Source organism: Physeter macrocephalus, chromosome 11 (genome assembly GCF_002837175.3).
Source record: "Physeter macrocephalus isolate SW-GA chromosome 11, ASM283717v5, whole genome shotgun sequence".
NCBI classification, from domain to species: domain Eukaryota; kingdom Metazoa; phylum Chordata; class Mammalia; order Artiodactyla; family Physeteridae; genus Physeter; species Physeter macrocephalus.
The window spans coordinates 158,771,436-158,794,544 of NC_041224.1; the positions used below are offsets into that span (position 1 = coordinate 158,771,436).

Genomic DNA, 23,109 nt, shown 5'->3' on the forward strand with positions numbered 1-23,109 from the left:
TGGCAAAGCGACATTTCTTGTTCAACAATACTAGATGTTTTTCCATTTACTTCCTGTTTTCTTTAGATTAGATGACCTTTGACAAACAAAACAATTATGACAATAGTTTTGTTCTAAGGAGTTCAGTTTTCCATTAATTAAATCATCTGGATAACAATTTTGAGACTCTCCCACTTACATTGCCTAGAACTTGGAGGACATTTAAGGAATGTAGCTATTTTTTTCAAAAAGTCTGTGTTTAGAGAATTTCTTAGGCCTTCCAAATGATGAAGACATTAAGAGAGTTTATTATTTTTTCCAACTAGAAATGTTTAATGCATTATCAAGGGTCTTTCAAATGTAGGCAGAGATTCCCTCCGGCTAAATTTATTGATATATGTTTAGTTTATATATACATAGTCATTCTGTTTATATATATATATATTTCTATTTTGTGAGTATGTTTATATGTATGTATCTGTGTATTTGCTTCGTATTGGAAGAGAGCCAGTTGTTATTTTTGTCCACTAGTGATGCTTCGGGTACATCAGCTGTTTTAATTCTAGGAGAAGACTGATTTCATGAAGGTGATTCTAGCAACGATGGTGGAGAGAGTTCAGTTCTGTGGGAATCTATAGCCTGTGTCTCCATGTCCTTCTAACATGGCCACTTTTAGAAATGAGCAAACACTTGAAATTTCTGAATACCTATTGCAAAGTGATTTGTTGAAAAGCCCTGACTTAGTGGGTCCTGCTGACCTTCTCATTTTCTAAACGCAGCCTTCGTGGTAGGAGTTTAGTTTATAACCTGAACTCATAGTTGTCATCAGTTGGCTTTATAAAAAAGATGCATAATGTTATCTGAGCAAATACTAAAGTTACATTACAGTTTGTACAAGTGGGAGCAGGCGCCAATTACAATGCTATCTCTGTTATATCTATTTGGTTTTCCTTGATGACTTATTTCTCAACTTTTTTCATGTGTGTAGTTATCTCCTGTCCTGTTTTCCATTTTTTTCACAGGCTTTTTTCTTTATGTACCCTGTCAGTCTCTTAAGACACACTAAGGAGAAACAAGTGGGGAATCTGGAAATGTAGAGAGAAAATTCTTTGAACCTCATTGATCTAGGTGTAAGCGTTTGCCTCTGGATTTATAATACAGAGGACACACTGTTTGCAGAAGGCTTTGGCATTAGATGGCTCTTTGCAATTATTTGGTATTATTTCTATTGAAAGTCCTGTTTCCATATTTATGATTTGGAAATACTCTTCCACTCTGAAACAGGCAGTGATGGACCCATCCAGAGTCCCTGAGGAATTGTTCTATATGCTCGCTCTTTTCCCTCCCATTTGTCTGCATGGGAGGCTTTTTTTCCTAAGTGGTAGCATAATGCTTCTTTATCCTCACAAGTTTATTCCATATCACACATACATACCACTCCCAGTAAAACATGGTCAGGAAGAGACTGCACAAAGGAAAGACAGAAAGGTAAGTTACGCTAACTGCGGTGAATAGGCACAATCTTCAGAAGGTATGTATGCATTTTTTGCTCACTGAAAAGTTCCTTTCTGCCACCCAGGCTAGGCATTGTTTTCTGCTAAAAATCAACCAGGATTCTTTCCAGTTTTCTATGATTGTTTCTGATTTTGTCAAGAAAAGATTGTGCCTCAGTCTGGGATGAGGACTACTGCATGATCTGACCTGAACAGTTTGTCAGTGTGTGATGAAGTACCAGAACCAGGATTGGGAAAGGTCAGCGTTCTTTTGTGGCAATAGCTTCTCATCCTTCAAAAATGTTTCTAAGACATCCAAGTTTAGGGTAATGTATTTTGAATGTTATTCTATAAACAATGCAGTTGAATTTTTGATTGTAAAAGACTTCTGAGCCCAAATCATTAAAATAATCTACTTGCCTATTCTCCTCTTGGAGAGTGGACCAAGGCTTCTGTGACTGGATGGCTATATGGATATGTGAGCAAGTACATTTTAATAGCAGAATGTGGGGAATATATGGAATTCAGATACACATGATGTAACTATGAAGTTCAGATGTAAACTTTTAATGAAACCCAACCAAATATATCAAAATGGTAGGTTGCTTAAAATTGTTACAATGAATGTCTCTGTATTAAAGTACTTGGGGTAACTTCACTTTGGGAACTAGCATCAGAGCCAGTTTGTTCCACCTAAAAAAATCAGTCTCAATTCTTTACGTCATAGGTTATTATTTTCTGTATCAACCTTGATCCTTAGAGTTGTAATTTGCTACCCCACAAACAACTTCAAGATGGATGTTACCTATCTAATACTCTGTGTGCCTACCTTTGCTAGCAAATCATGGTAGCTTTGTTTGCATCAGGAGTTGAGTATTAACCCTCAGTGTCACCAGCAGATTTGAGAAAGGCTCATGCTTATCATTGGCAAAAGCCGTGGGGAAAATTGCAAAGGAAGCAGAAAGAGTAAAATAAGTGAATGGAAGATGAAGAAGGATGAAAGAGAAGGAATATAGCGAAAAACAGAGATTGCATCTTCTATGAGAGAGCACAAAGGTGGTTAATAGTTGCTTTGGTAACACGCATGTCACAGGTGGCCTGCCTTTGACCTAAATAACAGAAATGGGCCGTGCATTGTAAGTGGAGTGACATCAAGGAAATCTGGCCTTTACCCAATTCTTGGGAATAGCATGTTTTGTAGAATGTTGCATATGTCTAAAATAAATTATATTCCTTAGAATACTGTCATAAGACCATGTGAATTGGTTAGAAATTCAGTCTAATGGCTAAAGTTGTTTTTGTGGGGGAAAATGTTTGAATACTTTCATTTTCCTTGAGCAGTTTCTCAGGACAGCAGATTGATCCTCAATTAACAGAAGTGAAAACATCTCTATTTATTATTGCATATCCAAGATTTGAAACTTGTTCAAAAGGGAAATGGCTAGACTATGGTATTTTTCAAAATAAAGTGCTCAGTTCATCATATGTAGAAAAGGTAATTATATCTGGACCTGACTTGCAAGTTTCTAAAGAAATGTCTGCATTTTAGAGGCTTGCTCACTTCTTCTAGAATTGGTTCTATCACTTATAACCTTTGTTTTTTTCTTGCCTGTTTGCTAGGTTTGGCATTTGTTTGACAATTTCGAGGTGCTGTCACATAGATACGGCCTCCATGAGTAGAGTTTACATTTAAAAATTCTGTCTTGTTTAGTATGAATAGACCAAGCCTGGATGGTTTTAACTTTATTCCGTCATTCTTTGTGAAAGCATGGTGGGTTGATGGAGCCAGTGGGGTAAATTTCTTCTTCATTCCTACAAAGATAGCTGTAAAACTGATATAAGTGGTTGTGAAAGTATGACATGTATTCTCTGTAGCTGGTTACCTTATATGAGAGTGATTTCCTTGTATTGGATAGAAAACAAAAATCATCTGATTGGAAACTCAAGTATAATTGATTTATTAATTGTCTTATCTAGTTTTAAGACATGACTTTCCACCATTTCACGTAATGGTAAAATCATAGGAAGTTTCATTAGGTGATGTTTCAGGCTGGTTTGAAACTACAATGGACAAAATCATCCCAGAAGCAATTTTGAGTTCATGTAAGGTCCAGTAAGATCCATGAAAGGACACACAAGTAACATTCTCCAAAGAATATCCTCAGTTCTGAAAAATTCAAAGCAGAGGGAGGCTGATTTCCCCGAGGGTGAGCACCACCTGCATACAACTTAAAGACATGTTGTAGGGGTTACATTTTAAGTGCAACAAAAGGAAGGAAACCTTTTAAGGGTCCTTGTAAGGAGATTCCTTTTGGATATTGGGTTCTTATTGGTATTTTAAATCAGGACAGAGAGTCTGAGCAATTTCAGTATGTTGTAGACCTTACACCATCAGGTGGATCCAGGATCCGTTTCCTGTATTGAGTGGCAATGCCAACCCCATTGGCAACCTATTGTTGAGTTCCTCTCTTCTTCACAACTTCACACAAGGTCTCAGCAAACCCAGCCCACTTGCACATTCCCACACATATGCGAAAAAGTTCTCATTTAGGAGGACTTTTTGAAAATAGCGATTTTAAACACTTCACAGCTATTACCTTTAGGCGTGTTCATGACACCTGTTTTGAGTTGTATAATTTTGGAATCTCGTTATTGCTTCTGTGCCCTGGAGAAGTGAATGTGGGGCAGTCTGTGGCATGTGAGTCCACACATCAGGTTCTTGGATTTATAAATCAGATGTTTATAATGGCTTTGTGGGGTGAAAAGAAGGGAATAAATGTGGGTTCTCAGCCCACCTTCGGCAGCCAGCTGCCCACACTACATTGCTCAATGTACACTGTGGGCTACTTGTTGGAGAAACTGCTTGGTTCATACTGACGTGTGATAATAGATGTTCTTTGCTTGCAACAAATCAATAGCAAGCCACTGTGGATTGTGCAGACAGTGGCGTGTGATGCGCCTTTTCAGACAGTTTTCTGCTGGAATGGCTGTTAAGCTGCACTGTTGGCTATTGACTGGCCTTTTGCTTTTTATTTATTGTGTGGATTTATTTATTTTTTTAATGTAGGTCGGTATTGATTAAATCTGTTAAAAACAGATTTCCCATTCAGGCTTCAGAAAAAAATAAGCAATGTGCACATTACTTAGTGCACAAACAAGGGGACAGACATGTGTGTATGGTAATTCTGTCTCTTGGGTCCATATAGGTACCCTGGCATTATGTTATGAGCCTATGTTGTTATATTTATAGCAGTAATTTCCCTGGATATCAGATCACAATATATTCATGTTTTTGGTAATGTGTTTACTTCCTACCTCTGTTTTCAGGCTTTACCTGTCCAGCAACTAGGCCATATTTGATAAGTTCACTATTAAGACATCTGTTTTCTGCTTAGAACATACTTTATCATTTACTCGTTTATTCACTCACCAAACATTTCTTATTTGCAGATGTGATCATGAATAATATACATCCTGTTCTTAAAGACATTACAGTCTAATGGGGGAAGACACATATGAATGTGCTTTAATAGAAATATGAACAGTATACAGTGAGAGGTCATAAAGTGGAGTGAGATCAACTCTCCCTGGGGTTGAGGCTCCATTTAGAAGAGCTACTGCTTTTAGAAAAGTTTTCATTGACAAATGAGTCTTGAAAAGTTTGTAAATACTTCCTAAGCAAATATGGCATGAACTAGGGTTTGAAAGGAAAAGTGGCATTCCAGCAAGCAGAGAGAAATATACTATAGCCACTGTTAATGTTCTGGCTGTTTCCTCCCAGTTTCCCCCCCGCCCCAAGCTTTTGCAAATCGCATGGGCATATTCTTGCCCAGGTGTTGTACCTGTGAATAAACCTGTGTGCCAATACATGTTGCTGTCAGAGATCAGGGGAGCTTTCAAAGACCCCTCCCTTGGTTGGGAGTGGGGTGGGACTGTGTAGGGAGGGGACAGACGTGTGTGTATGCTGATTCTGTCTCTTGGGTCCATATAGGTACCCTGGCATTATGTTATGAGCCTATGTTGTTATATTTATAGCAATAATTTCCCAGGATATCAGACTACAGTATATTCATGTTTTTGGTAATGTGTTTACTTCCTACCTCAGTTTTCAGGCTCTACCTGTCCAGCAGCCCTCCTTGAACCAGGGGAGGTTCTGAAAGCTGCCTGAGTCAGGGATGGGGCCTCAATGGCCCTTCTTCAATAAGCTTCAAGGGACCTGGAGGGAAGCATTCCTTCCTTTGGGTGGTCAAGCCCTTTAGAGCTTAGTTCTGAAGAGTGGGTGTCTGCGTGGGGTGAGCTCCCTCACCCCACAGCTCTCTCCTGTCTCTCTGAGACAGGAGGTGGCTCCTTTCCCTCTCTGCCCGTGAGACAGCACAGAGCCTGCAGCAGTCAACGCGTGTTGAGTGAATGAGTGAGTGACTAATCCTCCTTGGGGTCTCCAGCTGGCTGTCCCTCCTGCCACAGATCTTAGGGCTCCCATTCTAAGGAGCAGGTCATTTTTTCCCTCAGGGAATCTGTTCTTCAGTTCCTGCCTATTCTGGCACCAAGTCAGAATACGGTATTTCGTTATTGTGTGGATTCAGCTCCACACCTACCTATTTAGAAAATGCTGTTGTGATTACCAGATTTCTTCCCAGTCTGTATTCTAAGCATTTGTATGGTTAAAATTACACTCAGGTTAAACTTTGTGCTCTCATTGCATGATATGCATTTTCAAAGTGTAAAAAACGTTAGATTTTCTAATTTTCTTCAGTAGAATGCACATGATGGTGCCCAGTTCACTGGGGAAGACTCCCCGGTGTTGAATCTCTTGCTGGATCCTAGATGTAGGCCTAGTAGGGCCCAAATCTTATTTCATTGAACCATTGGTAGACATTTATCTTGGAAATTTAATTACAATAAACCATATTTTTAAAAGGTTGATTTGTAATATATATAACTTATTACGTTATAAAAGACTTCATAGTATAGTCATTAGGTTAATTAGCTTTAGAATCAAACTGCTTTAAATGCCAATTCCAACTCTAATACTATGAAATTGAATTAGCCTCCTTTGTTTCAGCACAAGGAGTGTGATCAGTACTTCATAAATAGGAGTAGTAACAGTTTTTATTAGAACTAATAGTATTTGATATTTGTCAAATCCCTCGATATTTGTCAAATCCTAACGTTCTACTATGACCTTTATAAAGATGTTGTCCCTTTAATCATCCCAAAGTCCCTAAGAAACACCATACTACTATTGTCCTGATTTTAACAGTGGGAATCTGAGGTCACACAGTTAGGAAGTAGCTGAGTCAGAACTTGAATCCAGGTTTGTTTGACATGAAAGCTCACATTATTGTTAGATTTGCTACTACTTAGTCATTATGAGAAATAATCACAGTGAACATCTGCACTAATTACTAGACTAGAGGGCTTAAAATTCCAGGTGGCAAGTCTTCTCAGACAACCAAATTATTGATACATAAGAATATAGGCTTGGAAAAGAGAAGCTCTGTGTTCTTGGTTGTTTATTTTATCACATTCTGGAATTCTGAACACTTCAGTTGTTTCTGTCTTAACACTCAGATGGGGCCATTTAGTAAGAACATCTTTAGATATTATAGATTTAGAATCAGAATATCCCCCCATAGCCCTACATATTTATATTTGCATTCTCAGTTGACCATCTTCTGATTTCCCATCATTTTTTTTTTACTTTACTGCAATTTCAGTATATGTCATAAAGCATAGTGGATGAGACAGTTGATGTAGAGTGGATGGCTTCTGTTGAAATCTTGACTCTGTTGTTTAATAGCTGTGTTGCCTTGGTGCTAGTAATTAATTAACACCTCGATGTCTCTAAAATGTAAATATTTATATGTTCCATCTCCTAAGAGTGTTGTAAGGATAAATCAAATTCATAATTGTGAAGTTCAGGACATGACATGTAATAGCCCCTACAGAACCATTAGCTACTCTTTAATATAGTTTTCAGAAAGTTAAAACATGACTCATACAAATGCAATTTTCATAAAGTTAAAACATAACTCATATAAATGAGAATGAATAGAATAGAATGTGTGCCAAATGTATTTAACTCCTTAATGGGGGAAACAACAATATGGTTGAAGTGTAAACAACAAGATCGCAAAAGATTATTTGAAGAACTGGTATTTATAGGCATTAAAAAGAATATTAAAATACAAATTTAGTTTAAATAACCTGGTGAATGTCTCACAGGGTAAAGAGCTCTTAACTTTTTTTTTTTTTTTTTTTTTGTGGTTCGCGGGCCTCTCAGTGTTGTGGCCTCTCCCGTTGCGGAGCACAGACTCCGGACGCACAGGCTCAGCGGCCATGGCTCACGGGCGCAGCCGCTCCGCGGCATGTGGGATCTTCCCAGACCGGGGCACGAACCCGTGTCCCCTGCATCGGCAGGCGGACTCTCAACCACTGCGCCACCAGGGAAGCCCAGCTCTTAACTTTTGATGTTATCTTTTCTACTGAACATTGTGTCTTTACTGAACAAAAATCTATAGGTTATCATCTCAAAGACTCTGCCTTAATTAATAGTAAATACGTATGTAAACAAAGGTACATTTTCCCGTAGAATTAAGTATTTCTTGTGTGGATATGTTAAACAATATCCCTATATGACATTGAGAGGACACGTGTCTTGTGGATATGTTAAACAATATCCCTATATGACATTGAAAGGACACGTGTCTTTCCTAGGCTTTTTCTTAAGTTTTAGATAATTTTTGTTAACAATATTATGCTCTGTCCAATTACAAATTATTTTTTACCTTGAATATCTCTCTCATACCCTTACTTTTTATTTTTTAACCACTTAACTGTGTACCAGTCACTGTGCTAAATTCGTTGTATCATTTTGTCATCTACACAACCGAGAAAGTAAGATATTCTTATGATCCCTGTTTCACAGATGAGGAAACTGAGACATGGAGAAGTCAAGTGATTTTTGCTCGAGGTCACAAAACTGTTAGGTGCGGAGACAAAGACTCAGATTTACATTTGACCGCATAGTCTGGGCTCTTGACTGCCAAGGTCTCCTGAATGCGTCAAGGAATGTTCTTAATAAGCACTCATCTGAACACATAGGGATTAACATTAGCCTCAGAAATTTACTACTTTTATGGCAACACTTACACCGTATATTCTAGTGTTTACATTGTTATGGGGGCAGGGGGCAACATTAGGATTGATCTCCTCAGGTAGTAAGATCAGAAGTCCCATCAAACAGGTGCCATTTTGCAGGTTTGGTAGGTCTAGGCAGGCAGAGGCTGAGTCCAGAGAAGTCAGGGAGGCTGGGAGGAGCCATGGTCGGCAAGATCCAGAAGGTAAGACAGATACAAAAGAAGCATTCACGAGTGGGCAGCCTCAAAAGGAATGCTCCAAGTTATTTCTTTGCATCTGTGTTTCATTCCTGGGCCCACAGATATCCAGTGTGTCTAAAAGAAGGCCAGGCGATGGCAGTTAAACCCAGAGTCTTCTTAGAGTGAGGATGAAGGTATTGATACTCTTCGGAACAGTTTCATAGATGCAGGTTGTGGCTAGCTTGTTGCCCATGGGAATCACTCTTGCTTATAAATGCCCCGGATATCAAGAAGGGGTTATTTTGTACCTAAAATCTGCTGTACTGCTGATAATAATACACACACAGTGTCATATAGATTCAGCAAGCTCCAGCACTGCTTGCAGCTTTTGTTTTATACAACCTTGCATGAAATGAGCTGGGACTCACAGGTAAAGCATTCATTTCTTCAAGTTCCAGTTGACACTTGGACTTATGGTTCAAGGAGAAATGGTCTCTGCACTTCTGGGACCTGTAGCTTGTCAGGGATTGTTTTGAGTTGTTGCAATCTGTGGCCTCACTAATTTCATTTCAGCCATCTTCAGCATGCTGTATTTGTAGACTATTTTTTTTAAAATAAATTTATTTATTATTTATTTAGTATTTAGTTTGTTGGGTCTTCGTTGCTGCGCGTGGGCTTTCTCTAGTTGCGGCCAGTGGGGGCTACGCTTCGTTGCGGTGCACGGGCTTCTCATCGTGGTGGCTTCTCTTGTTGTGGAGCACAGGCTCTAGGCAGGTGGGCTTCAGTAGTTGTGGCAGACGGGCTCAGTAGTTGTGGCTCACGGGCTCTAGAGCACAGGCTCAGTAGTTGTGGCGCGCGGGCTTAGTTGCCCCACGACATGTGGGATCTTTCTGGACCAGGGCTTGAACCCATGTCCCCTACATTGACAGGCGGATTCTTAGCCACTGCGCCACCAGGGAAGTCCCTCGTAGACTATTTTTATTGTTTATGTTTAATTATGGCCCATTTATTTCTGGTGTGCTTGGCTAGTTACTTATTGATGGTGATGGTAGTAATCCACTAAGAGCCTATTGGTTCACAGAGGATAATTTTATATTACCTTGTTAGTCACATACAGGTACAATTTTAATGTATTTTTTAATATAGACATAATTTCCTACATTTATTTCCATTTCCATTTATTAACATTTACATGTAAAGGCAAAAGAGATGCAAATGACTTTATCTTCTCTTGTAAAGTAGAGCTAATAAATATAATTTGGTTCCCTTCCCTTATTTTTTTCTGTTACCTTTTCTTCGGGGGGGGCAATTTTTGATTGAGGTAAAATTTACATTCAACAAAATGCACAGATCTTAAGTGCATTATGATAAATGTTTATAGCCATGTAACCAACCCCCCAGTTAAGATAAAGGACAGTTTCATCTTCCCAGAGTGATCCCTCGAGCCTCTTTTAGTCATTCCTTCTCCTCTGTGAGGTCACTACTGCTTGGATTTGTATCAGCATACATGAGTTTTGTCTGTTGTTGAATATGTATAAATGGGATCGCCCAGTATGGGGTCTTTTATTTCTGTTTTCTCTAGCTCCATGGAATGTGTTTAAGATGCATCCATGTCCCTGTGCATTCTGGCTGCCTTGCTCTCTCTTGACTCTCGGCTCCATCTCCCCATCTGAAGGAGTCTGCCGGGCTGCACCTGGGGCTCCTTCCCTGTGCCATGGTGCAGACGTCCTCCAAGGCCATAAACGAGGGCAATCTTGCAGCTCACCTTGTTTGCATTCTCCCTTTCAGGAATCACTGTCCTTTGCCTGATGTCCAGTGTCTTGCAAGCCATTGTTTCACATTTGTTGTCCTTTTCTTGTTTGTTTCAGGTCAATTGTTTCAGATCCAATCACTATTACTCTATTGACGTTGGAAGTGGGTGTCAACCTGTTTCTTTTTACTTGACTTCACCTTTACACTTTGACATTGGGGGAAGGGAAAGGTAGGCTTGATGACATAACACCTAGTGTGCTGTGATTTAAACCACAACCTCTAGAGATGAGTTAACGCTTTGCATTAGCTCTGGAACAGCCCCGGTAGCCTAGAATATTCTAGAACCTGGTTTTAATATTAATTAATTAATTAATTAATTTTTTGGTGTGTGGGGGGGATATCCTTCAACTCCAGTTATAGACTTTCTGTGGTCAAACAGCCTTCTATAGCAAAAGAAGCTGCACCAAGCTAAATACCTGCAAATGTGTCTCCATCAAGTGTTTCATCTGAGTTTCATTTATAAGGTCCCTATTGCTTTTTTCCTCCGGTCCTTCTGCTAACACTTGATTAAGCTCAGTGGGTGCAGGGATGGATTTGGCTCTTGCAGCTAGCAGTTCTTATTTTCTTTACCTAGACTTATAGTTTGTTTTCTCACCTACCTTTGTCCTGTGGATCTTTGCCGCCTGATCCATGTCTCTTGGCCAAATGAAATTAAGAAGTGTTTTCAAACAAAAAATTTGGATTCTTTAGGAAAGTGGAGGTGTTTCTATGCCAGGGAGTGTTTTGGCTGTTGACTGTCCTCATTTTGATCTTTAGATGCTTTCGTGTACTTAGTTTTGACGCATATCTACAAAAAGAAATAAAGGAGGGACCTTGCATTGTTGATGCTTTTTAGTTTTAACTGAGTTTTTTTTGATAATTAAGGGTATACAAGCTCACTGTTGACAATCTGGAAAATGCATAAAAGTACAAGAAAAAACATGCATGATTTTACCAATTATTTAATATGACGTTGTTTCAGGCTATGCATGGTGTCAAGCACATAATAGATGCTCAGACTATATTTGTTGAGTGAATGACTGAGCCTTGCAAATTTTCAGAGTCTGAGTTGTGCAAAGGTCCTAGTGTTCTTTTCATGAGATGAATAGCATTTCTACCAGGGCTAGGTGTTTTCTTGCCAGAAGGAATGCTTTTAGGCATGCAGGAATTATAATGAGCATCCCAATATGCAGTTTTCTTCTTTGGATGAAAAATGGAAATGTCAAGATGTTTTTATTTCTTTTCTCTCTTGCCCTTATCCCTTCTCACAGAAAGCCTTGCAGTTTCTGAGCAGTTATACATAGATGCATCTACATATAAGTGGAATAGTTTTGCAGTGGATTGTAGTTTGAGGGAAAGAGCCCTTAAAATGTGTATAGGGAAGGAGCCTCTTGAGTTCCAGTTTTTTTCCATGGCATTTGCTTCCAGAGAGATGTTATGGTTTATTTCACATGATGAGATTTCTAGAAACACTCCAGTACTCTAGAGGTCTAGTGAGACAGAAGAACTCTTCTGCTTTAATATCATTCATCAATTTCTGCTGAGTTTTATGTTGACCTAAATTAGTACGTAATACATGACTGAAGAATTTAGATGCACTGTATACCGAAAAATGTAAAACACAAAAGTTTCTTGATTTTTGTACACCCTGGATTTCAAAATTTTTATATCTCTGTGGGAGAATTCATCCAAACCTAGTAGACTCTTTGCAGCCACTTTCAGGAGCATTGATAGGAAACAACAGCATCTGACTCTGGGCATTATTTCCTAGTCAGTTCACTGGATGTTTTTTGTAATCAGCCCTCAACTAACGGTAAAACTGCAATTTTACCCAGATATCTTTATATGAGTAAAACCAAATTCGTGTTTATATAAATAAAAATAAGTACCTGTACATATATACAACATACAAATAAATAGAAGTTTCCTTTAGGATTTTTTCCCAATTGTTCTGAAATAATTTTTCTATCCAAATACCTTTGTTTCTGTGTGTCAGGGAGCCGCAGATCAGTTATCTGTCTGCTGTTGAGGATATTTAGCAGAAAGCCCCTTTATCTGCACTGAGTACTCAATATTGGGGGTATAATTTTATCTCTGAAAAAGGATTTGGGCAGGGAGACATCATCTGGGATTTATTTTTCCTTAAGAGTAATCTTTCTTTCTCCTCTCCCTGCCTGAAACTCCCAGATGGCTCCTTCGTGCTGGTGCGCTCAAGTGTATCATCTAGTTAAAGCTCACACCAGTGACCTGGCACTGGGGGACCTTTGGCAAAGGGCCTGCAGTTCAACACACACATCGTCACACGTACCCGTGTGTCCCTGACTCATGAAAAATCATGAGAATGGAACAAATGGAAAAGAATGTATTAAAACAAGTAAGTTTAGCCAAACAAACTCTCAGCGTTGGTAGAGGCTTTATTCCAGTCCCAACACACCACATGTCTTTCCAACATCTAACTTATTTAATTTGCATTTGAATTAATTTAGCATATTTTCTTCTTATATAAAGTTTAATGAACAATAAACACAGCTATAACCAAATCTCACAGCTATTTCCCAGTATGGGGTAACATTTTGCATTTAGTTACATTTGGTTTCCTAGGCAATATTTGATTGTGGCTCTATTTCCTAAAGCTGCGTTACTTGTCACATGGAACGTTTTGGTGGCAGATTCATCAGACATAGAGCAAGGCAGGGAGGAGTGTTACGTTGAAATTCTTTTGAAGCCATTAGTAGTGAAAATCACCTGGGTGACATAGAGTGTGTTAAAGATGATTCTCGGCTGCTTCCTTTGGCAGGCTTTGAGCTCCCCATCGTTGGCCTGCTTGCTTTTATTTCTGAAATCTATCCTGTGTACCCATTCCAGACTTATCTTCCCAGGACACCGTTTTTGTCTAATCACCCTTCTGCTCATGAACCTTCTACGGCCCCCTCTTGATGTGGTTAAAATCCCACACTTGGTTTTCAAGGTGTTCAGTAATCTACTTTTTAAAATCTGTCTCTTGAACTAGTTTTTCTTTAATATTCATGGCTTACCGTGCCCTCTAATAAGGCCAGTGTCCTCACTGTCACTAGCATATTCTATGGTCATTATGCCCTTGCCACTCTCATTCCTCCCCTCTGAGAAACTTCCCTCCTCTTGACATGGCTTTTCAAATCCTGTACAATTTTTAGGGTCCAGCCCAAGTCTCCCCTATTCCTTTGTGTTTTCTCTGACCACTTTAGTCTATATTGATCACTTCTCCAAAATCCCACTACATTTATATTCAGAACTGAGAGACATCATGACTCAGCACATAAAAGAAATTAATATGGACTTGAGAGTGAGTAGTGGGTTCAAATCCTGCTCCTTTCCTTCCTAACTGGGTGGCCTTTGGTAATTTATGCAACACAACCTCACAATATGTACCTTGCAAAAGTCCCAGTTTTGTTAATAGGGTTAGAAATAATAGATGTAAAGCAGAGTGTTGGACTTAACAGAATAGTTTTTGTAAAGTTCAGGGTAGCAGCTTAAGTTAAAAACGTGAACCTTCCTTTAAAGCAAAATGTCATCAATGAATCAAACAAGTAGAATTTTGAGTAGATTAAGGACCACTTCTGTTGTGTATTCATCCTATTCCCTATAGAATCAATTTGCCTGTGGTGGTGACTATAGCTTCCTCTAGAGTAGATGGTAACTGTGTTGAGTGGATGTGGGTAGAAGGGTTACTAGGATTAGATTATTCAAACAGCAGTGATGTTCTGTCTCTTCTAATTTTAAATTTTAACATGTCCCTGATTTTGGGTCTGTGTAATTCAACCAAAAACCTAAGTAAGTTTCAGAGGGCCTACTACCTTTCCTGTAAATATCAGGACTTTTAAAGGCAGTACTTGTACAGGCTTCCAAGAGCACTGTGAAGGATTCTGGAACCTTCAGTAATCTCAGGTCCTACTTTTGTTTTTTTCCTGGTATATGGAAGAATTATTAGCCAGGGGGAATCTTTGGTTCTTGTCATTCACAGGACTGAGGGAAGAAAATCACAACCTTTGCAGCCTCTGTCATTATCAGAATATCAATATATAATCTTAACTTTGTAGATAATTAACTCATTTCAAAATCCACTCATCTGCAGTAGTAAAGTATAACCTAATTTAGTGTTCATGATGGCCTATTTACAGTAGATGACTTTAGTTATCTCTCCCCAATTCAAAACTCTTTGAGCCTGAGGCTCTAAGATCAGGCCAGGCCAAGTTTGACACTGATCTGCTTTAACTTTGAACATGAGGCCCAGGTAGTAGAAGACCCACAGCCAACCTCTTATTCCCTATTCATTCTTGACCAGAATAAAACAAAACAAAAGAAAAACAGAGAACTGTAGAGTACTGATTTATTATCTGAGTGGCCTAATGTGCTAATTATTGCCTGCCGTGGGAAGATGGCTGCATATTGATCTCCAGTGGAGTCTAACTGAACAAGAAGTCGTGTCTCAGTAACATTATTATATTTATCCAGTTACCCGGGGGTCCTCCATAATGGACTCAGCTGTGAACGCTAGGCGATTAGACCAAAATCTTAATCACGGTGATGGTGATAATCAGTTCCAACGAGCAGAATGCCGTTAGTTCTTTGGAACCTATGAAGCCGGTAGTATTTGAGGAAAGGAAGTATGATAAGTGTGACTGCTTAGTGTCTGGGAGGAAGATTGGTGGAGAGGGAATCTGAAAGATAAATTTCAGTCTTCTTAATAACTGGCACTAATGAAAATAATTATGTAGAGAACTTGCACTTCCAGAGTCTAGTTGTTCCTGAGAACGTGGTTCTTAAAACCCACATGTTCAAAGGGTTTTAAGAATTTGGTTAGAATATTTAGATGATGGAGATTTAAATTATTTTTAAAGTGTACTCACATGGGAGTGATTCTTCTCTTTATATTCAGTCTATTAGAGGAAAATGTGATGTATTTACTTCTCAGCCTTTGCATTATATAATGTGTTTATGTAAATAGTGTTTATTTCTAATGACAAATATTTGATGCCAAGTAAGTAGTAGACCACAGATGATTAAGTAATTGCCACCACATGGGCACACCATTGTTTCATATGTATTTACCTAATGTGAACAAATTCTCTTACAGTTTCAACATCTGTGCCTTAACTAAAATCTGGATATACTGCATTGATACAACATCCCTTGAAGTCTCCTTGGGTGGAGACTAATTTCTTCCATCCTTTTATTCCTGGAACTAGAGCACAGTTCACAGTCATTGTTCTATGATATCTCTTCTTTTAAGGTCCATATGCCTTTAATGCCATTTTCTCCCTCCCTCATCATCAGCATCTCCTGACCTTCAGGATATGAAGAACAATCTGAACTGAGTTCCTTGATCATAGCCTCCATCTCACTGCATCCTTTGCAATGAACCTTGGTGACTTCAATGTTCGTATTATGATTTTCCCAATAACCTGACTTCCTCAGAAGCCTGGCTACCTAGCAAAGAGAATTACTTTTGCTGTTACCACTTCCTATGTTTTCACCTCTCTTTGACCTTGGCCTCCTGACTCTACCTTCTACCCTCCATAGTGTCAAAGGTTTCACTTGCCTTTGTACACCATCTGGAGTTCCAAGTCAATAATATAAATGACATTCCCACCAATACTCTAGAGCCCTTGCCTTGTGACCTGGCCACACTACCCAAATTTCAAGTAAATTCCTCTGCTTGGTTTCTTGGCTGCTACCTTATGACTTAGGGAAAGTCAGGCACTTGGCAGTTGGTTTCACTGCAAAAACCATATCCTCTTACTCTTAGCAATGCCCTCAATGTGTTTCTTTTTGTGGCCATCCAAGCTTTGACCCTAAATTCTGACCATTCTGTCTTCTCTCCAATGATATCCTATTCTCTACTTTGCTAGTTAGCATTCACCTAGTAGGAGCTATTTGTAAGTCTTTCTTCGTAAACTTTGTTGCTTGTTTAAATACTTTAAATCTCCATGGTATGGCAATTAAGACTTTCCAGGATTTTTCTTCAGGCATAGTTTTCCATTTCAGGTCTTCTAGGACTCACTTTCATAAACCTAAGCACCAGTGGGAAAACTCTCTTCTCCAAATGTGTCCTAAACTCACCTTATCTCTTTGGCTCACCCTCCTTACTTTATTCATCTATATATGTTGAATGGGGCCTTGTACTGAATGAATATTTGTGAAGAATTTCCATGTTTATACAACATGCTTACCTGTGTATTTTTTTTTTTTTTTTTCTAATTTGGATCCGGACTGTGTGATTATCTTTCCTTGTACGGTGCTTAACGTAGTGTCAGCCATTGAAAAAGGGAGGTTTCCTCACTTTTTTCCTTTCACTAACTATTTCTCCATTATAGTGCCTATCACACAAGTATTTGTTAATTATTCTGGCTCACTTGTTAACTGTGAATTCTATAGAATAGGTACAATGACTTATTTATTTTTCTATTCTCAGTATTTTATGAGGAAACTGGCGGATTATAGATGTTCAATAAATGTTTGGTGGGTATAGAAAACATTGGATACCAATTAAGGGTAATGATGATAACTAGACGCTTACTTTGGAAGTATATAGTGTGGATTAAACTATTGTAATGGGCCATGCAAGGCACAAAACTATTGATTAATAAATTATATTCATTATTATTAGTTGACAAATATTTATTAATTGTTTATTTATAAATAAATATCTCACTTATATCTTGTTTTACATATAAAAAACATAAGGTTCAAAAGGAAGTATTGACTTTTCCAAGATCACACAGCCAACAAGTAGCAGAGTGCAAGAACCAGGACTCCTGACTGGTGGTTCTCTAGCCAGTGGTCCTAAGTCAGCATTTTCTAAACAGTGTTTTGTGTAATATCATGTCCCACTAGTTCTCATTCTCCTTTACCTTTACTGACTAGACTGAAGTAAAGGGCCGGGGAATAGAGGGCCGAGGTAATAGGTGTCCAAAGAAGGGACAAGTTAGAAGGACGTCTCTGTACTTGGAGAGGCAAATGCATGACTCTACCGCAAAAATTACTGTGTTGTATCCTAAAGATAAAGAGTAAAAGCACCTTAGTATGTGTGCTGAGTTACTCCCTGTCCCTTGCAAGAAAATAATTTTGTTCTTATAGATGACTTCATATTTAACTATATCCGCTGTTCTTTTTTTTTTTTCTAACCTTCACTATAAACTAAACCCATTTCAAGTGGCCTCCCTAACTAGTGTATCTAGATGTACCCTTTCTTGTACAGAGTCTAATGTATTCCTTTATTTATTTTATTTTTTTTGCGGTACGTGGGCCTCTCACTGTTGTGGCCTCTCCCGTTGCGGAGCACAGGCTCCAGACACACAGGGTCAGTGGCCATGGCTCACGGGCACAGCCGCTCCGCGGCATGTGGGATCTTCCCGGACCGGGGCACGAACCCACGTCTCCTGCATTGGCAGGCGGACTCCCAACCACTGCGCCACCAGGGAAGCCCTCCTTTATTTTTAATTAGAATATAGGCCCAGTTCTGCTCAGGCTCAGTGTTACACAGAAAGAACAAGGTGAGCTAGGGCAGGGGGTGGGAAAGGTCAGGGATCGTTTGGGGAGTAGAAAGTTTAATTGGAGTAGAGGATGGGTGAAGGGTGTGTGAGAGATGGCCTGGATGAGGTCTGATCATGGGCTCCTAGGGGCAGAAGATTTTGGAGGAAGAGGACCAGTGGAAATTTTTGGGCAAATATGTGATATGGGCAAAGTATGTCTTAGAAAGAGCCCCCTGGAAGAGTGTGAGGACTGAGTTGAAAGAAGGTAGTGGGCTTCCCTGGTGGCGCAGTGGTTGCGCGTCCGCCTGCCGATGCAGGGGAACCGGGTTCGCGCCCCGGTCTGGGAGGATCCCGCGTGCCGCGGAGCGGCGGGGCCCGTGAGCCATGGCCAATGAGCCTGCGCGTCCGGAGCCTGTGCTCCGCGACGGGAGAGGCCACAGCGGAGGGAGGCCCGCATACCACAAAAAAAAAAAAAAAAAAAAAAAAAAAAAAAGAAAGAAGGTAGTAAGGCCCACATACATAAGATACCACATCCATTTGTTTATCACTGAAATAATCCCACTTTCGAGCAGAGTCCGATACACGGGGGATTCAATGAATATTTTTTGGAAGAACTAGTGAAAGCAAGAAAGCCATTAGGAGGCTCTTGTAATAGCTGGGGTATATGGCAAGGTGGCATGAGCTAGTGTTGGCAGTGAGAAGTTTAGCGTTAGCCTCAACTGAAAACAGTACAAGCCACGTGGAGGCAGAACAACCAATTGTAATATTCAAAGCATTGGTAAAGTGGCAAGGATTTAGGAAATCTACTTTGTTTGTAATCTTATAAGCTTTGATTATTTATTCCTTTTAGCTTTCACTTTGTTTTTTCCAACTAAAAATTTTTTTTAAAGTTAGGAAGAATTCACTTCTCAAAACCTCTTTCTCTATTACTCAGTGCGTAGTATTTCAGACATACATTGGTTTAAAAACGGTTAGATCATATTTATTGTATGATTTCTAATGGAATGAACTGTTACGGCCTCTCTGATTAAATTATACTTTTAATACCCTTGGTTGTGTATGTCTAGGAACAAGTTCATTCCAAGTTCATTGTTCCCCTGATGTAGGCAGAATTGCGGTCATCTGAGTTCTGCCCCTGTGCCCAGGCTCCAGGTTTCTCGCTGATAGAAATACCAGAGGGCTCTGACTCTTCAGCCCTCAGAATCCTCCCCAAGCTCCCTGTTGCTAAACTGAAATGCTTGAAGCATTCAAAACTTATTTCCTGCCTCAGTGTGAAATGTGTGCAATTTTTCCTTCTTAAAAAGGACACATTCTGAACACTTACAGGGTCGAGAAACCTCCCCTGCAACAGGAAAATCTTTTGATACATTTTTTTTAATCTTACAGAATTCTGGTCAAAAAAATGTATGTAGCAAAGGCATGAGGTACATCAAATATATTAGGTTTTCTTTTTCTTTTTTTTTCTTTTGGCACCATTTGGTGTGAGTTATCAAGGCATCTGTAATGCATACATGTATTCTAACAATTTTGTTCAGGCCATGCACATTGAAACATGGAGCTCCATTCATTTCTTGACTACATCCTTTCTTCACTAATTGTTCCCAGCTGATTGTCTTTTCTGTCAACTGTTACTGTTGAAGAGAATCCTCAAAGTATGCTGTTGGGTGAAATTCAGCCATATAACATGCCTGGGATTATCTCTCAAAAAGAAGACTTTTTTTTTTTTTTTAACAGAAAACAAAGCAATTGTGTTGATAGGATTAGGTGGGAGAAACTGATAACTCATGGTCATATACCACCCCTGAGGAGATGGGTGCAAGGTCAGCTACTATTTGCCTCTTTCTTAATCCTATGATTTTCTGGTTCTTTGGCTTAGAAATTTAGGTTCTGTCAAGTAGCTGAAGCAGGACAACCCAAGGTTACTAATATTCTTTGTGATTTTATTTTACCTTTTGAGAAATAAACCCTACCACTGTTTTGTAAATTGTTTAGATATCCACAGAAGAAAGGGTTATTCAATATTTGGGGGGCTTAAGATGGAAACTGTTTCCCTTTGAGAAATTAGAAAATCATTCCTAAGAAACAACACTGTTATACCTTGTCACCAAAAACTAAATTAGGTGAAAAGCAGCAGCATGTGATTTTTTTTTTAAAGTTCAGTTTAATTTTAAAATTATGAAAAATTTCAGGCATATACAAAATGCAGAAAATATTCAACACCCTTGTACCCACCATCCTTATTTTAAAGTGTTAGCTTTTTACCATAATTGCTGAAGATTGTAATTTACCTTTTCATTTCTTCTTTAAATACTTGTCATGTTTTTCTTAATTGTTGAACACATGCAAATAATATTTATAATATGTTAATATATGTAAAGTATAAAAATAACAAAATAAATGCTCATGTACCTACCACCCAACTTAAGAATTATAGATTCATTGTCTTAAAAAAATAATCACAATTACTGTGAGTTTACCAGTTCAGGCTTCTTTCTCCCCCAAAAAAATGATGCAAAAAAGGAAACTCCTGGGGTTTAGATTCTGATGTCTGCATTGAATCTGAAAATTTTCCTATTGGTCTTTAAATTAGGTGGTATGAGAATGATGTTTGCTAGAAAGAGATTTGAGTACCTAACCAATTATGGTCCTATCTTGTTAGGGTCTCTTCTGTTCCCTCATTAGTCCTCCCCGATTATTCCTGGGAAAGCAGTCTTCTCTATACATGTTAAAATACTTATTAAGTATGAATGTTTTAAGTGCTTATCAAGTATTGGTTCACGCTGGTTCTTCATAAGACTGAGGGGAAAACCATCAATATCTGAAATGGTACCATTCTTAGTGATATTGGTTTTGAGAGCCACAATGCCAGAAAAAATAGATTCCAGAAAAAAGAAGTGGTAATCTCACATGCAGATCTGGATTGAAAACATAGCCAAAGGAATACTGAAAAAGAAGAGATTCTTTTTTTGGTTGTCTTTACTGAAAGTGCAAGGACCAAGCTGAATTCATTTACCACTTCTGAGTCAACGTGATGCTACACCCCAGGGGCACCTTACTTCCATGCACCATTAAATCCAGTTGTCAGGTTTGGACAGGAGAGAGCCCTCCTTTTCCTCAGGGAGGCTATAGGGAGGTGCTTGTGAGGGAGGTTATTCATTTTCCAGAGTAGAGAGCAGGGATCATCTATCATGATCAAATGGGAGTATTTCATATCATCCATCTCCAGTGAGGATATTAGTAACAATTCTGGCCTTTTCTCCATTTTTTTTACTACTCTGATTGAGATTCATCTTTTAAAACGAAAGGGTAGTTTGAGGTTATTAGAAAACACATACATACACATAAGAATTATTTGTTCTCTGCTGCTTTCTTTCCTCTCCATGAATAATTTCTGCAGACAGGTGACCAGTTCAGCCATCTGTCTCTTTGTTATAAATGCCTGTGGTTGGTTCATTCCCTTCTTCCTTGAAATTAAATGAAGACTTCTTTTGCAAGAGAATGAAAAAGCCAGCAAATAAGACGAGACAACAAGATATTCCTGTATTGTCACCTTTTCTTTTGAGGAATATGGGGAATGACTCTTTTCCTTCCAACTCAAATATGCAGATTCCTTACAGGCTCTGATGCAAACATATTATTGGAAAAAAAAAACAAAACTATTTTCAGTATTGGACAATTTGGAAAACACAAAGGGGGCCTTCAGAATTTATAATGTCAGTTCTTTCTAGCCTTCATTCAGCTAGATCCATTTATGTTTCATTTTTAGCCTGTGTTGTAGTAGAATGCTTGATTGGTTCAAGGAAGTCTATAATTCCAGTTAGGGAAAATGAAATTTAGCAAGCATGTTGGCTTTATGCATGATGACTTTTTTTAAAAAATTAATTAATTAATTAATTTTTGGCTGCTTTGGATTTTTTGGCTGCTTTGGGTCTTTGTTGCTGTGCGCGGGCTTTCTCTAGTTGCGGTGAGCAGATTAATTAATTTTTGGCTGCTTTGGATCTTTGTTGCTGTGCGCGGGCTTTCTCTAGTTGCGGCGAGCAGGGGCTACTCTTTCATTGCGGTGCGCAGCCTTCTCATTGCGGTGGCTTCTCTTGTTGTGGAGCATGGGCTGTAGGCCCGCGGGCTTCAGTAGTTGTGGCACATGGGCTCAGCAGTTGTGATTCATGGGCTGTAGAGTGCAGGCTCAGTAGTTGTGGCACACAGGATTAGTTGCTCTGCGGCATGTGGGATCTTCCCAGACCAAGGCTTGAACCCCTGTCCCCTGCATTGGCAAGCGGATTCCTAACCACTGCACCACCAGGAAAGCCCTGTGCGTGATGACTTGGGGACACAATTGTCCTGTCTTTCTTGCTTGGTTCAGAGGTGTTTTGTGCCATAAAACCAATCAACCACATTTGGGTCATGTCTACACATCACACATGATGTCTGCAGGAGCTTATCTAGCACCCATTGGAGTATAATTCATCACTAGATTGATAACAAAATCCTAAAGGTTTTCTGTTGAAATATATAAGGTGACTTCTTTAAAGAATTGCGCAGTCCAAAAAGGGATAGCATTTCACCTTAGTGAAATTCCACTTCATGGATTTTGTTTTGCATCATTGAAACAATTAGGTAGAAATTAGAATAAGCTAATAAATAGAATGATAAAACTTTTCACAAATATTTATGGAATGCTTCCTAATTTTAGATGCAATGCTAGGTTATTTATATTCTCATGGTTGATTTTTTTTAATGTTTATTTTTTACTTATTTTTTTTTCTTATTAGTCATCCATTTTATACACATCAGTGTATACATGTCAATCCCAGTCTCCCAATTCATCCCACCACCACCCCTACCCCCTGCCGCTTTCCCCCCTTGGTGTCCATACGTTTGTTCTCTACATCTGTGTCTCAATTTCTGCCCCACAAACCAGTTCATCTGTACCATTTTTCTAGGTTCCACATATATGTGTTAATATACGATATTTGTTTTTCTCTTTCTGACTTACTTCACTCTGTATGACAGTCTCTA

At 39.0% G+C, this 23,109-nt stretch overlaps 1 protein-coding gene across 4 annotated transcripts in view; it reads left to right on the top strand.

The window, feature by feature from the left end:
* The window catches only part of NRXN3 (neurexin 3), a 1,750,257-nt gene that overhangs the window by 832,510 nt on the left and 894,638 nt on the right, over positions 1-23,109 (top strand). The gene's annotated exons all lie outside the window — the stretch shown is intronic.